The sequence below is a fragment of the Lasioglossum baleicum genome, chromosome 8 (assembly GCF_051020765.1).
Source record: "Lasioglossum baleicum chromosome 8, iyLasBale1, whole genome shotgun sequence".
Lineage (NCBI taxonomy): Eukaryota > Metazoa > Arthropoda > Insecta > Hymenoptera > Halictidae > Lasioglossum > Lasioglossum baleicum.
The window spans coordinates 17,049,466-17,070,867 of NC_134936.1; the positions used below are offsets into that span (position 1 = coordinate 17,049,466).

Here is a 21,402-nt window from a genome sequence, read left to right on the forward strand (position 1 = left end):
TTATTAATTTATAACTAACAGAGACACGAATTTTGTATAGCTTTTTGCCATTCTGGCACATTGTGTCCTATCTTCCCTGTCTCTCTCTCTCTCTCTCTAACCTCTCTTCATTCTCTTTCTCTCTGCTTTCTATCCGTCGCCGTCTCCGACATCGTCGAACGTTTTCCGGCCGTGGCTTTTTCCGAACGTCCGCGCCGAAGATCTCGCGAGACAGAATCGATCCGGACCGCGATTTAAATTGGGAAACCGTGCCGATGCCCCGCTGCCACTCGGGAAACCGATTAAAAATATACAGTGCGCCCCAGTAATCCCGGCGCGTCATGGGTGGGGGCGATTTTCCGCGGAAAAACTACTAGCAACCTACATATCGATCGACTTTACTCGAACGTCCCTTGCGAGCCGTTCCTTCTTCGATCAATCTTGAATACGTGACAAGTCTCTGACAACGGAACACATTCGAACAAATATATCAATCAATTCCAAATAAAACCGACAGTATAAAGAAATTAATTTCAAGTTTAAATTAGTCTCAAACAAAATTTTTATGAAAATCTAAACTCAATTTTAGAGGTGCATGGGAACTTCAATGGGGTGCGAAGGGTGCAGGAACGTGGTCGCTAATTTTCTGCGGAGTCGTGGCTGTTGAACGACTCTGTACACCCTTGTATAGGTGTGCAGGGATGATAGAGGGGATAGATCGACGGGGTTTAGCGGCGATTAAGGCGCGAAGCAGCCAGGAAACTGGGGAATGGAGATTCCCTACCCCACGTGGCGATTCTTCCCGCCCTTTCCTCCCCGCGGAAATTGATGATTCGAGGATTACCGCTAATCCCCCGGCAAAGTGATTCGAGCGGCGCCGCGGCAGCAAACTTTCAAACCCGCGAAAGTTAGTCGGAGAGCCATCCTTCTCTCTCTTACTATCTCTCTCTCTCTCTCTTTTTCGCTCTTTTTTCACCGGGGCGACCTGTTTTCCCAGGGTTAATTCTCGCGACTGGATTCTTCGGAAACTGTTAGCGTGGTTACAAAACGGTGGCCGTCTCTGTATTCGCCGACGCGGAAAATAAACGCCGCGGAACCGTACCGCTTAAGGAAACATGGAATTTCGAAGTCAAATAACACCGCCGTTAACTATCTAATTAGTTTATGAACACCGGCCCGAGAATCGAATTACGCGGTAATAGACAGCCGTGTAATCCAATTCCACAATTCAATTTCTACGAAGACAAACGTGGGCCGGCTTGCACAGCGAGTAGTCTCGCTGCCATGCCGCGCCGTTTCCACCGTTGAACACGTACTTCTTCGGACACTTCTCGCGGAATCTTTAACTATGTATCATGAGTTTAATCATCTTTTTATACGGTGCAGAAAGTTCGCACGACCGGGCGTGAAATTTTAAGACGCTCCCCTGGAACTTTTGTGGGCACATTATTTTTTAACTCTCAATCAGCCGTGTCACACTGTTTCGGTTGAAAGTTTTAGGGGATTTTCTGCGGGGTTAACCCTCGCCCTTGGAAGCAGTGTGGAAGATTTCGGGGTGATACTTCATTTTGCTTCATAGCGAAAACGAGTACATTTTCTTTCATTTGGAAATTCGAAGCACCGTTTGAAGAAGTACATTTTATATTAGTTTTGTATTAAACGGCTCCATGATTGGACTCGACTGACCACAGGCCGCCCGGACCTCCTTAGAAGTCCGTCCCAGCTCCCAGACTTAACATCGCCATTTTCTTCGCGCTTAGGGTGGAAGTTTTGAAAGTTATCTGTATTCTAGTATCGAAGGAACGGTTTGCAAGAATTTTCGAAAACGGTCGATAAGGTACTGCGAAATGCACCGGATTAGGAACAGCGCATTTTCCAACACGAAGTTGCACACAATAGAGCACGGTTTCCCGATTTCTCGGCGCGTCTCGGCTGCATTTACGTGATCGTGTCGTGGTTCCGCGAGCACGCGACGGCCATTTTAACGGTGGTGATTTCATTTCCAGCTGTCACAGCGCCGGATATTGGTGAACGAAAAGTGCAACTACTTGGGGCCCCCATAGAGAGGGCCCCCAACCGGAAGAGACCGCCGAAAGGCGGTCAAAGCGGGCAGGTAAGAATATTCTTTTTCTTATTCTTCTCTTTCATCTTCGCTTCTGTGATTTCGATCGATCTTATCGAGCGAGCGCACACAGAGTTTGCCGGAATAATTGTGAATTAAAAGCACGATGATAGGAGGATTCGGGCTGGCAAAACATTTACCCAACCAAAATGGAATTTTAACGAACCGATATTAGAGCGAAACGATTAGTTTCAGGGCCGCGACACTGTTTGCCGCGAAAGTGCCGTCGACAGGGAAACTCGAACCTTGATCTCGCTGGAGGCTCATCGATTTTTCAAGGCATGGACGTCTTACTCCCCGTGACCCACTATCATATGCATATTCTTCTAGTCGCGACCGTAATGCTTCCGAATCGTTCTCCTCCTATTCAGCATTTAGAACTAAAAACATTTCCGATCTAAACTCAATTTTTTAGAGGGATTTCTTTAGGTTGTATTGATAAGTAGACCGCGGATTTTACGCATCTATGACGAAAATCGGTGGTTGTAATTTAAAACAGTAAAAAAGATTTTATAAAAAAAAAACTAAACCGACTTCGAAAAAATGCAGTAAAAAGTATGAAATAATTTCCATTTAGTTTATGTGAATACACGCGAAAACTTAAGGATGTTCTGGAGGTACAATGGGAGACAAAAGTACAAGAAATTCGAAATCCATCAATATATTGGCAATGAAAGCCATACATGAGTATATTTTCCATTAAAAAAATAGATTCATTTAAAAAGCTTTCGTTTAATTAGTGAATCCCCTGTGTCTTGCAATTGATGAAGACAATTTTAATTTTGCACAAAGCTCCGCAGTGCATTGATAAGCTTACGGATACATTTATAGTCTCCTCTATTGAATTGCAACACGTTGAATCTCGAAACCGACCGAGCACGACTTCCAAATCGAATTTCAGAGTCCGCGATTTTCGGCTCGTCAACAATGTCCACGCATCGCAAGGTGCATTTAAAGTTCCGCCACTTGGCCTTGCTTCTCTCTAGCGGACGCAATTGCATTCTAAACTTTCCCGGAGCGATCTGTCCAACGCATTTCGAAAGTTTGATCGCCGATGCATAGGCGGTGGGCAATTGATTCGTCGATATCGCTCGCAGCACAGAGAGAAATAGAGCGATGAGAGCGGCTGAGAGCGGAGGATTACGAGCAGCCGGAATGTAGAGTAAAAGCCGGTCGGCTTTTCCCGGAAGAAGTGAAACATTCTCTCTCGTGAGAGAGAGATAGCCGGTAAACGGCCGCGTCGAAAAACCGAATTCGGGGGCCGATGTTTTTCGATGGAATCCAATTATTGCTCTTGTCTATGAAGAGAAAACATCCGGGGAAAAATGTTCGTCCGTTCCGGAGCGATTCGATAATTCGTTGGGAAAATATTTCCGAGCTGGGTGAAACCGATCGGCTATTCGGAGCTGTTCAGTCTCGACGTGTTGCAAACTCGATTTCCCCTTCGATCCAAGCGAGTTCTTAGAGCGTGATCGATGTAGTTACACCTGTGTAGCGAAGTGTACCTGTGTCGTGACAGTGCTCGACTTTCGACTTCTTCTCCGCCGAAACGAATGAGGAAAGAAATAAGCATTGACGGAGAGTCCACGTTTGATTTATCCGCGACAAAGAAGTCAGGGTTGCTCTTGTTTGCGCCGCACGGCGTCGGAACGAGCAGCTAATGAATTTTCTCTCGCGCTCCGAGCAGCTTCTTTCCCTCCGGCCGAAACGAATTACGCTAATTACCCCTTTTCAGCCGGCCGGCATTCAGATCCGCGTGAAACTGTAATTTCCGGGGGAGTCGGCTCTTCGAACAAGTTTCGCAACTTGCCCGGAAACGGTTTCACTGGATTGGCGGATCGGTGGCTCGCGGTTTCCGCGGGGTTGACTGTTTCTTTTTAAATTGCCGGCGGTCTCTCTCGTTCCCAGTCGCTGTCCGCGAAGTTCACAATTTATTTTGCATAAAGATCACTTGCAAATATCATGAATAAGACTTGTTTTCAACTTCCAAGCCGTGACATGAAAAGCCAGTGAAGCAGGACCAAACTGAGGCTGTAAAAATTGATACACACGTTTCCCCAGCGCGATTTATCGACTGTCAAAAATTGCTGGAGCATCGTTGAATTAATAGTCGAGGAAATCGCGCGAGAATCGTTGCGATAAGGTCGTGATCCTGTTTTCGCGCGGGGGTAACGGCGACGGCTGGAAGCGAAAAAGTATCCGGCGTCTAATTCAAGACTGCATTAACGAGGAGGCTTGACAAAAAGCGAAGCCGTGAAATTCGTGCTTCGAACGCGGTGTGTCCGCAAATTAGCGCATTTAAACCGGCCGCGTTTTTATCCGGCTAATTAATGTCCGGCCCCGAACAGCGGCGCGGGAGAAGAACGACGCACGTTCGTTCTCGTACTTCCGGCCGGCACGGACGCGGGTGGCGCGGCGCGGCGAGTGGAAATTCTGAGTTACCGTGCGCGCTACAGAGTTTTCCGGTTTTTTTCGTTGTTTTGTTCCCCGTCTATTCCCGACCGTCCATTTTACTTTTTCGTTTTCGCTTTTTCGAAAGGACGCAACGGGTGAGAGTTGAGAGGGGCGAGGGTGGGTGAAAAAGAAGAGGGGTTCGAAAGTGGGACTCGGTGAAAAAGATAACTGTCACCGTTCCTCGTCGTTTGTTTCATTGGGTTTTATATCGTTAATGCATCCGACGGCAGATAGCGCGGCCGCACAGTATAAATTCACGAGCGGCCGAAGACAAACGTCATTCCGCCTAGCCTTCCCGGACGCGAATCTACAATTCGGATTTAAACAATGACGTACATTCGTTATCCGGAACGACGCCGGGGAACAGTTTATATCGGAGCCATTCGTCCGCCAATAAGAATAAATTCTGATCTGATAACCATTGCGCATGGATTAACGGATTGTCCCGTTCCTCGCGCACCGAACGAATTCGTCATACGTTTCAATTATCCGCCGAAATCATATTTCAAGGGACCTCCGTGCCATTCCCTGTCTTCCGGCTCTCTCGTGCTGCCATAAATATCACACCGGCCGACAAATTACACCTATAAACAGCAATTAACCGAACGGTGTTTACGCTGATGTTAATTTTTCCCGGAAATTTGTAGAAATCACGTTCACATTTGCCTCCATGAATTTAGTAGACCGCGGGGAATTTTGCGCATTTATTTGAAAATTACACTTACGCAAGTTAACGTAAAGACACGCAGTCCAATTAACACTGACTCTCGTTCCTGATCTGATCAGTTTCCGAAAATTGGTATGTAACACAGCCTCGTGGCAATGGTCCGTAAATTGAACTGAACGGATTCATCTTTATTTATTATACGTTCCGTTAATCCTTTCGAATTATTAATATATATTTAAATACGGTCATCCATATATTTTCTGATATCACTGTTCCCCGAGAATTTGTGTGTAATAATTGAAACGCGCTCGCACAGTTAATTTATTATACGCCCGGTCGACGGTATAAAATTAATAATACGTTCGAATAAAATCGTCAATTTATTTCCGGTATCTAAAATCGGTTTCTAACGATTGCAATCTACGGGATCGTGGGAGCGAGCGTGTTCCCTCGCGGGTCGAGGGCCGGTTCCACTCAGCCGGAGGTTAAAAAATAATTGGTCTGACAAAAAGTGGAAAAAAGTATTTTCCTATTGTGATGGATTAATAGCGGGCCGAAAGGGTTGATCCAATCTCTCGGTCGGCCGCCGGTGATTTCTATTTTCGGCATTTTCGGTAATTTTTATCACTTCCGCGAGCTGCAATCGGGTCGGTACGTGCTGAACGAGAAACTGCACGGTGAAATAACTGCGCCCTCGAGACACGGGGCCGTAACCTCTCCTAGAAACGTAACACGTTCGGAATGTGTAGGACCCACGGTAATACCGTGATCCCGTCAGGGATTACTGAATCGCGCAATTAAATCTCGAGCCGCGTTAATACCGACGTAACAATTCTCGCCGCAATTATCGCTGATCCTTGCGGTCGCTCCGCCAACGATGGAACTGCACCCGAGACTAACGGAAAAACGCGTTAAACAGCTCCCGCGATCCTTCATCACCACCCCGCTAATTCGTAATTAGTTGTTAATCGGCGCCGGTGAGTAATTCCAACCCCCGAGGAAACCCGAGAGCCATTTTTCTAACTGCAATCGCTTGCAGGCGTCAGCCAATTCATATCAATTAGGAACTTGCAATTTCCCAAAAATTCCCTTCCACTGAAGAGGCCATTCGCGCGGTCACTTTTACCGTTAATCAACTCCACTGGTTCTAAATTAATTAATTAATGCCCAGTGAGAAGGCTTTCTGGAAATATTCCCTCTAAAGTGAATTCGAATGATGGAGACATTTTAAATCTGCGAAAACATTGATCGAATGGGGTGGGACAGGTCGATTCAGCATTAACACGTGTCCTCCTCTAAATCTTTGTTCAATCTCTGAAGAAACGAAGGGGAAGAAAAGAGGGGGACGGCCGGAAACTGATAGAGAAAAATTAGATTGATCCGCGACATGGCAGGACCGAAGTCACGGAGAGAAAAATGGATTTCTTGTATTCGGGTACACACACGGTGGACACGTGACGCACTCGTGCAAATGGAGATCCATTTTTCATCGTGGAAGACACCCTTGCCCACCGATAAACCCTCGGTTTCCACGCGACTTACAGAAACCACCCTCTCGCAACCCTCGACACCACTGGATTTCAATTTACATTCGAAAATTCGCTCACTCTGTTCGCTAGAAATTAATTCAAGTCAACCGAATACTCAATTTCAATTTTTACGAATCAAATTTTCAGCAGTTTTACGGACAACCACCGAAAAATACGGCATTATCAAGTCCTCCAGCGATACGTCGCTCGTTTCCCCCAGTGGGGACGATCTTTCATAGAAAGCGCCCTGCGACGGTTCGTTAAAGTCGCCCTCCGAGCTAACGACGGTCTGGTGGGCGGTTGTTAAAGCGACTGAAGGAAAAGCTATCGTTGGAATGTATTATTTACAGTCCATTTAGGATTCGAGCGAAATTTATCCTCTTATGAATATCCTCTTACGCGACTATCTAGCGTTAACATCGTAATCTTTCTCGGTTACATCTGCGCGCACATACACACACACGTACACACCGCGTCTTTCTTGATGCTCTTCCCTCGATCTCGAGCAATATCGAATCGCGACAGAATTGAACTGTTTTCGAGTCGGTTTCGCGTGCCCGGGAAAGTTACATCGCCGCGTGGTCTTCATTATTGCTAATGTAAGAACCAGACCGAAGCGGTGCGCGGCATTCAGGCCATTGTAGGCAGATTTGCATAATGCATAAGCGAGCTACACAGGGAGGATCGTTCCCCGCGATGGTCCTACGAAATGGTTCGGATAGCGGAAGCCCGGTTTCTCTAGCCGGCGCTTATTACTGCGACCCAATTAAGAAGACCTTCTAAAACAGAAGACCCTCTGTTCTATTCGCCATCGTCTGCCAGTTTAGTCTAGATTCTACTACTCTTCTGCACATTCACTTAATAATTGCTGTGCACAGTGCTAAACGTGCAGTGAAAATTTATAAGTAGACACCGGATTTTATGCATTTATGGCAAAGATTAATAAGTTGGAGTGGGCTAAGTCCGCCCTAGTTTTTGCAAAGTTGGACTTTAAACCGATGTATTTTCAGTCTGGTATGTAAAAACTTAACGTTCTTGGTATGAAAGTCTTGCCACAGTTATTACTGATGAATTAGTATCGTGTAGGATTCTAATTTTGCTTGAAAATTATCATTTTGATAGATCAATTCCAGTTTGTTGGAACTGACATTAAAAAATTGTATTTTGTATAAAGATCCGCTGTCCATTTATAAGCATCAAGCTTCCCAGCAGCTGATAAAAGTCCACACAATTGTTCTAACAAAGTTTCTGATTTTTCATTGGACACCGTTCTAGATTATGGTCTGCTCTAGGAGAAAAAGAGTTAAGTAATTGCTTCGCGTCGGTGTCTGTCGCAATTGCAGGGCGAGTTGCAATTTCGCGGTGGCGCCTGCTGCTTTTTTCCATGGGAACGCGAGACCGTGCGAAGCTGGGTAGGAGACACCGTGTAACCGGTAGCGAATTTCTCTAGTTGGCTCTCGTTATGCGAATTCATTGTCAGTCAGCCCGTTTGCATATGTAAGCACAATGTTCGTGCAGGGGATGACTGGCCCGCGTCACGGAACGCGAAATAATCCGCAAACGTTGACTGTCACATATCACAGAATAATCCGGCCGACCATCCAATAAGATGTAGAATGCACGCGGGGTAAAATCGTCGGTGACATCGATCCGTCAACCGAGCTTTATTTCCGTGCAATTTCGCAGCGGTGTTCCGCGGAGGAATTCGCGAACGGCCTCGTTACCATAGTCCTCTGGTTCTACGTCCGACGATATTCTGCTATCACCGGGACACGCGTGAACGTCGAAAACACGGCTTTGGTGGATTGAACTAGTTAGCATTCCCGACCTCTGGCCAGGTGCACGCACTATTTATTCTAATTTATATCCACCACGTTCTTCGGCCGTTTTTCTAGCCAGACGGTTTCCACGGCGCATTAATATACATTTCTAGTTGCGCTGTGAATTACCGGAGCACGTGCATCCTCGCCTTTCCGTTCTACCCCGCTTGAAATACTGGGAATACTGGGACACAGGGCACTGCATAAGCCTAACCCAGTGGCCGGCAAACTCATTAGTAGGCTGCGGATCTTTATGCAAAATAACAAATGTTTGCATTGATTGCAGGACACAGGAGCCAAATAAAAATTGTATTCTTCTTTTAATTATCTTGTCAAGCTGAAACTAATACATTGATATCCTTAAATATTTTTAAAATGTCCACTACTTTAAATTACAGATACTCATTTTTGTCATAAATGCATGAAATCCGCGGTCTACTCATTAGTCAAAAGAGCCGAATATCAACAGTACAACAATTTAGATCTCTTTTCAGAGACTTTCTTTACGTTCAAGTGATTTGAACGCGTCATTCGTGGAAGAGCCGCACTCAAGGAGCCAAATTCACAATTCGGACTTTCTGCCAGCGAGATAACGAGCGCAATTTCTAAAGTAACAGCGATCCAAAGGATCGAGTCTTGGCGAGTGGAGAATGGGCGCAGAAATAATAGAAGCCAGCCGAATTCCTGGAAGAATCGCGTTAAGTGAGGGCACGCTTTTGTACCGTGGACGACACGGTCTCTATTATGCCGAAGCATTTTTGTGAAAACCATCTCTCTCTCTCTCTCTTTCTTTCTCCCGCGTCACCAGGGGAAGGATTGTGGCGCTCGCGCCAGTTTCAAAGAATAATGGGATGAATAAAACAGGCGACGCTGGGCCGGATCTCGTCTTCGCCTGCCGTGAACGCACCCTTTATCACGCCTGTGGAAAATAAGAGCCGGTTGCCGGAACAAACGCTTCTACCTAGGTTCACGAGAGAACGGATAGAGATGTCTCTAGGCTCGCGTCACCTTGACACTATGATTACACCGCGTTTTGCGTCACGCCAGCATCCCCCGTTCTGTGTCGCGTTTAACGCCGTGATTTTTACCTCCGTTTCGCGCGCCGAGACGTCAGTTTCCCGTTTTACAGCCACACCTTTCCGAACTTGATGGCCTGGATCTTCCCCTCTCCGAAACTGACAGTTCTATTTTATTAACCGTTTCGTTTGTATCGGATTGGAGATTCGCGCTTTGTTCACACGGAGTTGACAAGTTTGATCTGTATTTATACAATGATCCAACGCGACCCGACGCGCCCCTAATTCGGCGTCTAATGGTTAGGCAATTAATGCGCCGTCCCAATTGGCCAATTGACCTCCCTATATTAATTGGAGTCACAGTATCAGCAGCACAATGGGACGAACGAGACTCGAGGCTGCTGCTGTCCTCGAATATGCTGTCTGCGATTTGCATCGGGGGTGAAAAGAACGGCGGAACGAATCTCGAAAGGGGATGAAGAAGAAACGAACGCGCGATAAATCTGAATAGACTTTCATCCCTGTCGTGTCTGCTCGTCAATGATTCTTTTTCTACGTTTCTCCTCGAATCTCGGAGTCTTTGATCGCGATGTCCTCTCTACGCGAGGTATCGCGACGAACACGTCAGATCTATTACAAATATAAGGAATTCCGTGCCGGTTTTTCTAGGGACGCGGTTGCTCCTCCACAGAAGATCGAAGTGATCGATCTCTTCCGAGCCCTTTGGCAATTTGCGAGGTTCCAGCGGATTCGAGAGAGGTCCGCAAAAAGGACGTGGCGGCTGTCGCCGTCATAAATCTCCGCGGAATTGAATGGCGGATGTTTCCGATCAAGAAGTTCTGGCGGGAGCCAGACGTTTCGACTTTCAAATCCGCTCGTTCCCTTGCCCTTTGGACGACAGACAGCTCTCGGCCTTTGCGCCCCGGCGCCGTTTACTTATGGATAAGGCGGACGAAAGGTAGATCGCGCGAGCCCTGGTCCTTCCTTTTATTAGATCCCCTCGAAGATTCGAGCAAACAGAAACGATCCCCGGCGCTCTGAAAATTAGGAGAGCTTTCTCTCTCTCTCTCTCTCTCGCTCGAACGATCCGAAAGCGAAAAAGCGAACCGGATCTCCGGGGTACCGGACAAATTTGTAGAAAGTTAACGATCAAAAGCGAGGGCACGATGAAAATATTAAACGCGCTGCTCTTCTCGAGCGAGCCACTTCGAGGCTGTTTGCGGATAGTTACAGTTTCGCGGCAAGAAACCGCGGCGCTTCACGATGAAAAATAATAAAACCGGCTCTCGGTGAAGCGCCGCTCTTCAACGGGCCACTTTTTCCCCCGGTTTTTTCTCTCCGCCGTGCAAAACGACCGAGTTTATAGGTTAGAATAACAAGGGAAGGGAAACAATGAGAGAGCCAAAGGAAACTGAAACGGACAGCCGAGAATAGTTGCGATACCGCAAAGAAAACGTTCTCGATAGCTTCTCGAGCGGATATTTCTCACCTTGCCTCGCCGATCCCGCTTCTCCACGTTCCGCGATGGATGAAATCGTTACCGGTCGTTTGCACCGTTTAATTTGACTTTGCGCGGCGCTTCTCCTCCTATCGCTGCAGCGATCAACGGTGGCTGTTAACAAACGCTTTTAATTAGCCGCACGACGCGTCTTCCACACCTGGACACCGTGTTTCACATTCCGGAGCTCCGCCGGTTAATTTCGCAGTCATTTTTACGCGATTTCGGTCCACGATTAATTCCATCTCTTCGCGCTCGATGACGAGGCAATTATTTTCATCCCGGAAGCGAAACGCTGCCAGACACCGAGAACTTAATTGCTGCCCGGGTAATTACTGCCAAATTCGAAATTACTCGACGCCCACGCGAACAAGAGGTGCGAACTGCTGATTTCAGTTCTAATTGATCCGACGTTTCTTCATCTCCATCGAAATGATAATGTTCTCCGTTGATTGTGGCAAGCAGAAGTAAAACAAGCATTGTTTGTGACTTCATTACGTTCAAAATAATTTTACAATGCTCTGAAAGTTTTGTAATCTTTTACTGTTTCTTTAATCCTCGACTTTAATCGTTGAAGGATTATTTTGACTGGTCGCGGGACGATTCTAAGCGCTAAATCCCGGATCCTTTTAGACGATCCGGCCGGGCGCGAGCGCGGGCAAAAAGCGGCTCTTTCTTCGGTGCATTTATTACTTTGCCGGCTACACTTTGTACCTCGTTAGTCTGCGATGCACCCTTTCACGGTCGGTGTTCGCGAACGCGTGCTACACGGCCGGAGGTCCTGGCAAAAACGCAGACGACGACGAGGAGCGTGTGGATCGTAAAAGAAGCAGCTCCAGGCAGCTAGAGCTTATCCACTCGTCCTCCCCGGTGATCCAATCTTGCAAACCCGATTCAGGGATAGCCGTGCGCAAGCTCCCTCGATGATAGAGCTTTTCTTCGCGCGGATGCTCGCTGGTCCGAAAGTTTCAGCTACCTACCGCCCGAGAGATCTATCACACAGGGGCCTGAAGTTCGACGTCGATGAAGTTCCAGGCCGAGAACTTTCGGTACGAGGAATTATGGTAGCTCGTGAACGATGACGTTTCCACCACGGTTTTGCGAGAGAGAGAGAGAGAGAGATCGGATCGATCCAGCCAGCGAAACATTATCGCGCGCCGCTGTGTGCCGGCGGGCACGAATTTTCTCTAGTCCCGTGTCTGCCAATCACGCGGCGCAAAGTATACAAAACCGGGAAGCATAAATCCCATTAGCGGGTAACGCCGGAATGCAAATGGTGCCGCGGCGTTCGTAAATTCGCCGATTATCCGCTATTACAATTCGACGCGTCCTGGGGATTCGATCGCGGACAAGCGACACGACCACCCCCGTCAAATAACGAATCACCCCCCGGGCTAAGTTCCGATACAAGTTACGATAGACCGCGGCGATCGTTCACGCCCACGACCTTGTTAAACCTCGATCTCGGTCGCAAACAGTCGCACAACCTCCAACTGAATTAGGGAGACCTCGCCAGAACGCCTCGAAACTAATTACTTCATTGCAAATGTTAGATACATTTAATCAATGCAGTTCTCACGTGTTCTTCGAATTAAATGATTTTTTTCTGCCCTTAATAATTTGATCACAATGGTGAGAAAAATGTATGATACGAAGGAGGCAAGTTTGAGTATTTTCGTGTTTTTTTATCTGAATATCTTAATTAAGGTTATTTATCCTCATATCATCTTTATACAAAGGGTTAGCGACTTGAAATTTTAGGGGGTTATCTTTCAACCTAAAACCATTGTTTTCCACACAATGTCAATAAAAATTGTGGGTGGGGCCGCTGAATCAATCTTAGTCTGCTAAACACAAAAAATTCCATAGTTCGTCTGAAAAAAAGACACCTCAGTAACGAATCAGAGTGGACATTAATGGGTCAGAATGGCGGTAAACACCGCGAGTCATTAATCGGGAGGTTAATTCGCGAAACGAGGCGTCGAAAAGCGGCCAACGGGAAGCGGAACGCGGCCGAGCCTTTCGCTGGGAAAACCGTGGAAAACCCGGGGTGGTTCTTTTTTTCACCGGTTATTGTCCCAGCGACGGAGGATAAAGGGATCTCGTTTTATTTAAGATCCGCGGCCGCCGGCTCTCCTCCAATTAAATCCAGTTCTGTCCCGTTGCTCTCGGTCGGAATGGAGGGCTGCGCTGCGCTCCCAGCAGCTCCCGCGCGAACTTCTTACGATATTGTGTTCCTGATTCGCGCGCCTCTCTTCGCCCACCTCCGGCGCGTTAATTAAGATTAACAATGCGAAGCACGATGATTATCTCTTTGTTGACCCGGCATAGTTCTGATTCTGGCAGTCCGTGCATTGTCAAGCCGCCGACCTACGACCCACTTCGCGGCTGAATAAAGAGGCCCCCGCACATAATGCCGTCGAATTAATTGAAAAACTCGGCCCGGGACTGGTCCGGAGTCAAATGTAAATCGTGGCGACCCTTATATCACCGCGCTTCGTCCCTCGAAATATTTAGAGGCTTGTAATTAACGCCACGCAGCGTGAACGGAGCAACCCTCGGGAAATACAGAGGGAAAATGAAGTTGCGTCTCCATTGGAGAAATCCGCTCACAGTGTGATCCTTTGGCTCGTAGAATTAATTCAGCCTCGTTAGACTAGCACATATATTAAAAAACCACCTCGTGAAGCAAAGTACAGCGCTTAATCTCGGCTCATTAGGTCGCTTTATTTCAAACGCGAGAGATTAAAAGCCAATCAAGCGCTCTGAAAGGTAAAGGTCCATCAGTCATTGGAAGCAATTAAAAAATTCATTGGCAGAAGTTGCAACAGAAACGGTCCTCCGCCTCCTCCTCGAGCAAATCGCAAGTTTCGTGAAATTTTTAATAGACTCCGGGAGTTTCGCGGCGTTAATTAAAAATTCCGTGAACACGATTCGGCCAGCTCGTGCGCCGGAAGCTGCGGGGGGAGAGGTCCGCGTCACGGGGATCAATCGACGTCGGTTTGTCCCCCTCCCACTCGTCCCGGATCCTTGCACAGTTTTTCCTAGCCGATCCGAGCCGGATAGGAACTTAGTTTTATGGAGTTTTATCACCGAACCGTTTAACGTCGGTCCGTGGTCGCGCTCGTTTCCCCGACGACGAGGCACAAAAGCCGGATTACAGATTACACGGCGAGGGAACGACCAACGGGATCTATATACAGCCCGGGCCCGTATTACTTCGGAATATCTTTCCGTAACTTCTATTCCTCGCGCCATTGTCCCCGGGAATTTCTACAGTGCCCGAAGAAAGACGCCGTTCAAAGAGAATTATAAACGCAGAAACTTCCGATGAGTCTCTTTCGACGAGATCGCCGGCGCCGATTGCCGGTCAACGTCGATAACGAACCTGCCACTGTACCGTGTAACTTTTCCAGCCATTCGCTCGTTACTCGCACGGTCCACTTTGGCTTTTAAGCTGGGCTATAGAGACCCGAAAACTTTTTATTGCTACAGTCATCCTTCGCGCTTCGACCTTGTAGGTTCTACCGTAATTGCTGGAAAGACGATCCTCGAATGTACTCTTCTTACTGTGTACTTTCGTTCGATGTGTTTTTTCATCCCCATCCTGATGAACGACGAGAATGCAGATTTGAGAACGAGGATGATGAAAATGCGGATCTGGGAACGTACATTCCGAGGACGAAGGTCCTCATTTGTGCTGCGTACTTTCGTTCAATGTGTTTCCCAACCCTCATCTTGATTTTTCACGAGGATTTATTGTAGTTTAAATGAAAACTGTGCCTGGGAACGATGAGAATGCAGATCTGGCAACGAGGATGATGAAAATGAGAATCTGAGAACGTAGATTACGATTATGAAGATCCTCATTTGTGCTGTGTACTTTCGTTCAACGTGTTTCTTAACCCTCGTACGTATTTTTCCACGAGGATTTATCGTAGTATAAATGAAAAGTGTGCCTGGGAACGACGAGAATGCAGATCCGACAACGAGTATGATAAAGATGAAGATCTGAGAACGTAGATTACGATTATGAAGATCCTCGGAGACGCACGAATTTGTCCAGGGGATTTTTCCGGAATTAGACAATTTGGATCGAGCGAAGTATCACGAGCGGCGGCAGAGCGGCGAATTCCAATTAGGGTTTGCGACGCTAACGAGGAGCGGCCTCATTCTCAGGAAAGGAAGTAATCTTGCTTGAGAAGAGGCGCCTGGTCGGGAGATCCTTGGTGCGGAATTTTTGGTCGCGTGGTTTGGATAAGCGGGATAAACAAACGTCGTTGAACCGTCGCCAGCAGACGGCCGAGCGTATTTTAACGCGGCGAACAATGCCGACGAGACGGAGAGACAGAAAGAAAGAGAGAACACGAGAGAGAGGGATCAGCTCTCTCGGTAAAATCTCTCTCCGCTCCTCGCCGCGCGGCATGCGCGTCCCGTCGCGATGCGCTTTTTTTGCGCGGGGAAAAAACGTGCGAAAGAAAACAGTGAAATTTTGCGCAGGCGAATTTGGACCGCTGACGCGGGAAATTCTATGACGTGCCCCCTAAAATATTGCACGGCCGCCGTTACCAACAAATAAAAAGCCCGGCCTTATTGTAGCGAGCTGGCCCGCGTGCTCGCCGAAGAAACGCAAAAAATCCTGGCAAAAATGTAGGTGTAAATCAACGCTCAGCACCCCCGGAGCCCCCTTTATTTTTCGGGCATTGTTCCGCTGTCGCTTTGTCAGTCCATGGCGAGCTATAAGCGGCGAATCCACCATACAATTTTTCGGCTCGGAACCGCGAAAGAAACGCACTTACGATTTATTCGCGAGCGCACGTGCGAATCTTGCGAACCAATTTAACGAATGAAATGCGAGAAACTGTTGGCCAACTGGCAGACAGCATCGTCGAGTCGTCGGGAGTGACACCAAAGCAAATATATTGGTCGGCGGGTCTATTCCGACCCTTTTTCAACGACGCGATCACAAAAATCCTCTTGCGAAAGGCGTAATGAAGAATGGACTTGTGCTACGAGCACACGAAACATTTCTACTCCACCTTCACCGAATGAAGTTCTTTGGCAAGGGAACCTATCGTCCGGTCAACCATTATTTATACACAATAAAACATAATAAATGTTGTTTACGAGGACGTGGAGCACGAGCTGACAGACACGCCGTTCTCGACAGTATTCCTCTACTTTATTTTTACCTCCCCGAAATATTTCACCGAGTAAATGAATTTTGTCCAACAGAATCTGTAAATTTGTATCCGTACTAAATTCCACTTTCAAATGATCGACAAATAAATTGGAAAACTGGAAGAGATCAGCGAAACGAACAAACTGGACGAAAATAAGTAGGAACAGCGAGCAATAGCCAGACCCAGTAAATAAACAGAACCAGTTGAAACGTCGCAGAGTAAACAACTACAGGACGAATAAGAAAAATAATATTCCCGTCGGAAAACTTGTTTTATACGGTTGTGTTCTGAAAATAAGTAGAAACGGTGAGCAATGGTCAGACACGGCAAATAAACCAGGACGGATTCAAACGGCGCTGAATAAATAACTCGGAAACAAATGAGAGAAATAATATTCCCGTTTAAAAATTCATTCTCCGTCGCAATAAACAGCGAACAATTTTTTAAAATTAAAAAATGTTCCCTAGAAAATTACTTTCAATTAGTAACTTGTCCGAGAGGAAAACTGATTGGTTCTAGAATTTTTCTATCGTCAAAAATAAGTAGAACAGGGACACTAACAGAATCTCTTCCCTAAGACGAGGGGTGTTTTATTTTATTGTGTAATAATATTATCGCTGGCTGTGGTTTCATGGGCAAGATTCCCAGCACGTGTTTCAGTCATCTTCTAAGACCGAGTTAAGGCGCGGGTCCAACTGGAACATTTTTCTTCGGCCTTCTGATTCTTTCATTAGAAAACACGCTGCGCTTGCAGCCGCTAAATCACTTTCCCGGCCGACAACCCGAGCGAAAGGAAACCGCTCGTGCTGCGAGCCCCGACACCTATCACAAATTGCTCGCAAGACATTCCTCGACGATTCCAGTTAGCGAAGGGCCGGTCAGGAAGCTGACCCTTTTCCCCCTGTCCCTCGTGGATCCAGGGTATCTCGATAAATACTCGTCCGAGTGAAAAAGGTCTGTGTCGAACGCCACGTGCCTGGACCTCGCGAAATTTTTCATCGAACGGCTTTAGGAAACGCTCGCAATCACGCCAAATCCGATAACGTTTGTGCCATGTGTTGACATAATTCTCATCGCCTTCTTTCGCAACTGGACGTGTTGCTGCTGAAAAAATTGTGCCACTCAAATGAAAATTTGATTTATCCCCTCTGTCTGCATTAGAGAATCGAGAAAACAGGATGTTTGTTTTTTACGAAATAAAAGGAAACTTTAATTTGGCAAACTTTCAGATAAATCGTCCACAAAGTATTCCGTACGAATAAAAATTACAAGTTTGTAGTTCACCGTAGCTGTTGCGAAAAATTAACATAAACTCGAGTTCCAGCGAATGTTTACCGCAGTATCGCCAACGATAGTAGCTTAGGCCGCCCGCTGTTGTTTCGCAGAGAAAGTCTAGCGTTCCCCGAGGTAAAAGGACTGTTTGCTCCGCGGAACACCATGAAAAGCTTTTTTATTCCTCCCGGTTGGTCAATAGATTCTGGTGGATGTAGAAAGACAAGCACCGCGTGCTCATGTTTGTCTTACCGGTAGCTTCGGGACCATTTCTCGGATCCCTGCGCAAGCAGTCCTCTTATCGAAAAGTATTACAACGACCCCAAACCCCAAGATACTGCTAACATAATAAAGCCAGAATTTTTCCGTTTCGGGCACGATGAATAAAGCAGGATCAAGAATAGAATTAGGACCTTTGTACACGACAGAGGATCCTATTGTACAAGGGACAGGAACAACTAGCTCGTGACTGTTCTGGCATATCCTCGAGCACACTTATTCGCAATTTCAACCACTTGGAACATAGTTCGGCCTTTCTGCCGGCTGGCTGATCACGGGACAAGTTGCGAGTTTCTACCGAGCGTACATCCTGCGTTTGCTATGCAACCCTAAAGCTCCGCTGACGAAGATATCCTCGAAGACAAATGATTTTCGGATACCGCAGACCTAGCTTTCGACGAAATTATTGTCGTGCCAGCTTTTTGGGAACCGGAATACTTGCGCACGCCAGTCTCTGAACCTTTGAATTAATGGATCTACGAGTCTCTGGATGTCCTTGCACTCTAAATCTCTAGTCTTCAGATATTTGAATAGTTTCGATTCTAAGCTTTTGTCGAATGCTTTAAATTCCCCCTTGAAATCCCCTTGAATCTTTGGGTCTCTGAACCTTTGAGTGCTTGAATCTTTGGATCCTTGACTCTTTAAGCCTCTGAACCTTTGAGTCCCTAAACCTTCGAGTCTTTGAAACCTTCCAGTGCTTGAATCATTGGGTCTCTGAACCATTAATTGCTTCCATCTTTCGAACCCTGAAGCTTTGAGTCTCTAAATCTTTGGATTCCTAAACCTGTGAGTCTCTGAACCTTTAAGTTCTGAAATCTTTGACCCCTGAATTTTTAAGTCCCCGAATAAAGGTGTTGAATCTTCGGTTCCCTGAATTTTCAACTTTCTGCTTTCCCAAGTCTTCGGATCTCTGAATCCCCGAGGCATTGAATTTATAATTAACGATAAATCTGTTGGGACCAGTTACTTGAAAGAACGTGAGGCTTTGAGGAGAGCCTGTACTGATTGAAGCGGTTTATGGGGAAGTAATCATTGTGGCGCAGAGGCTCAAAGAGAGTTCCGAGTGGGAACAAGGATCGAAAGCGACTCGTTATGACGGCAGTCGAGTGTAGTCTCCGAATTATTATGAACGAGCAGGACGTAATATACTAAATGTGGGTCAAAGAGGAACAATACGGATCACGGAAGTTCACGACGCCGCAAGGCACCGCCGACAACTCGCGGAGAGGTAGAAACGAACCTATACGCGGAGAACAAGAAACCCGAGGGAATCCGCTGGGTGAAAAGGGAAAGCCGAGAAGGGTAAAAGCTACCGGCGCAAGAACTTTCAGCCGGTCGACTGACAGCGGATATATTCATATAGATTTTTCCTCGTAGACTGCGCGCTCGCCAGGACATTTGTCAATTAGAAGGGCTCGAAAGGGTACGAAATACGGGGCGTGTTGCGAATTTTTCCTTTTTTCACCCGCCAAGAAATCGATAGGGACTCTCCGTTAAAACGGCGCAAGAACAATGGCACGTCGACTCGCAGTATACGATGCCAGTTGGCAGTGGACGTTTGCTAAATGCTCTTTAATTTACCATTTAGCATCTGCGATAAATTTCACGTAGAACGAACAACCATCGATCTCGTTAACTGTTTGAGAAACACTCACCGTTTCACAAGGTCTTGGAACGTCGATCAGCAGATGGATAGTAGCAACTTTTGTTAATGAAAGGAGCACACGAAAAATTATTAGAAAACTTCTGAGACAATTCCGATGCTTCTGAATTCTCCAAACGCACTATAAATTGATCGGCGATGCGAACCGCGCGAGTGTCCGTAAATGAATGACAAAATTTAGGGAGCCCCGGGTAGATCGGCCTTAACGAGGGTCATCAATCTTTGGGACGGAGGGGATTATCTCAAAACTAAATTTACTATGCCTGGCCCTCGTTGTTACCTCGTGATTGACGGATGTGCTATGCCTGCATTCTATTTTACAAAAGATCCTCGAAGCTTCTCATTTTCTAGATCCATCCTGAATGGAATGTACGTTTTTAAAACCGCATTATCGCGTAAAAATGTTTCACTCGTTCGTGCGTCTTTCAATCTTTATAACCAGAACGTTCTGAAAGCGTCAAATATTTTCGAATGTTTGTCCAGGTCGTTAAACGAGCCCGGGGCCATTTCGATTCTTCGGAAGCGAGCTTTCGGCGGCGTCACCCGCGTTCGCAAATATTTAAACAATCCATAAAGCCTCGCTGACAGAGAGACCGTGTCTGACCCGCGAATTGTCTCCCCGCCGATAATTGTATCTTGCCATCGAGGACCGAAAACAAAGCTCGCCGGAATAATGGGAAAGAAATTGGCAGGGGCGCCAATTTATCGATGCACGCGCGACCAAACCAGAAATCCGCGGACCGTGAACGTGATTTTATTCCCGCAGGCGAAATACGTTTTGCCGCGTGTCGCGCCAATCAAATTTATAAACGTATCGCCCCCCCGCGATTAAATATTACTGTACCGGTGATAAAAGCCTCCAGGACACAATGAGTTTAATGCCTGTTGTCCGATCTGGACCCCGCCCTCGTGATAATACATCTATTATCGCGACGTCGCGCCGATAAACGACGCTAAACCTTCGCGTTAATTTTTCAACATTCCCAGCGAAATTACGACCGGAACCAGCTATTCCCCGTTCAACTGCGCGAACAATTACGACTCTACGTCATACCGAGTGTTTACAGAAAATTGTCGAACATTCGGAATCTCTAACTCCGTTTATTGAAATTTAATTGAAGACAGACTGAAAATGTAACACATTCAGCTTCAAAAATTTGCTAATTTTAAGGAGCTGTTTCTACAATAATTTCGATCTTTCTTTCGATCGAGTTTATACAAAAGTTTCTACCAGAAAGTCCGATTTTCTGGGGAGGGAAAGTGCCTTCCTCAAGTTTTTTATGTTTCCCCAATGTTCGAGCTTGAGGAAACAGGAAAATAATGGAGTTCCGATATTGTTAGTGACGCACAGTGGTCCAAACGGGCCGATTTAGGAGTGCAAAAGTCAAAAGACCAAACATGGAGTAGGCATTTAATACTACATATTTCTTACATCAACACACATGTCTGTAGAAGTTGAAATTTACACTTTTACTTCTCAAATCAATTATCGTTAAGCGTGGCAAACGTTGAACGTATGAAAAATAGCATTGAAATAAAGGACACCCTTTTTACCTATAATTTATTGTTTGGAACGTTAATATTGATTCTAATTGCAATAGCCGTGTTCAGAAGCATTAGCCTGTTTTCTATTTATAATTAGCATTAGTCTATCAGCCTTCTTTATACTTACTTAATGTGTGTAGAACACATGTAACACAGAATTATCGATATATTAGTAGCTTTTAGACTTAAGTACTCCTAAATCCGCCGTTTGGACCACTGTGTGACGTGAATCAGGCGTGTCACAGGAATAATTTAAGCAGATCAGAGTTCTTCGGTTTGACTGCCACCACAGGGTAAGAAAACTCCCAGTTATCGACTCGCGCAGGCAACTCCCGACCGAGTTTCGTCGACTTAGCATAACCGCCCGGTAAATTC

The 21,402-nt window shown here is 46.4% G+C and overlaps 2 protein-coding genes across 7 annotated transcripts in view; one reads left to right on the forward strand and one right to left on the reverse strand.

The window, feature by feature from the left end:
- The window catches only part of LOC143211491 (uncharacterized), a 65,342-nt gene that overhangs the window by 31,368 nt on the left and 12,572 nt on the right, over positions 1–21,402 (reverse strand). The gene's annotated exons all lie outside the window — the stretch shown is intronic.
- Tn (tripartite motif containing protein thin) overlaps positions 1–21,402 on the forward strand; it is a 65,471-nt gene that overhangs the window by 2,750 nt on the left and 41,319 nt on the right. For all 5 annotated transcript variants that reach the window (XM_076429215.1, XM_076429218.1, XM_076429217.1 and 2 more), the window contains exon 2: positions 1,986–2,092. The gene's annotated coding sequence lies outside the window, so the exon portion shown is untranslated. The remainder of the gene's footprint in view (positions 1–1,985; positions 2,093–21,402) is intronic.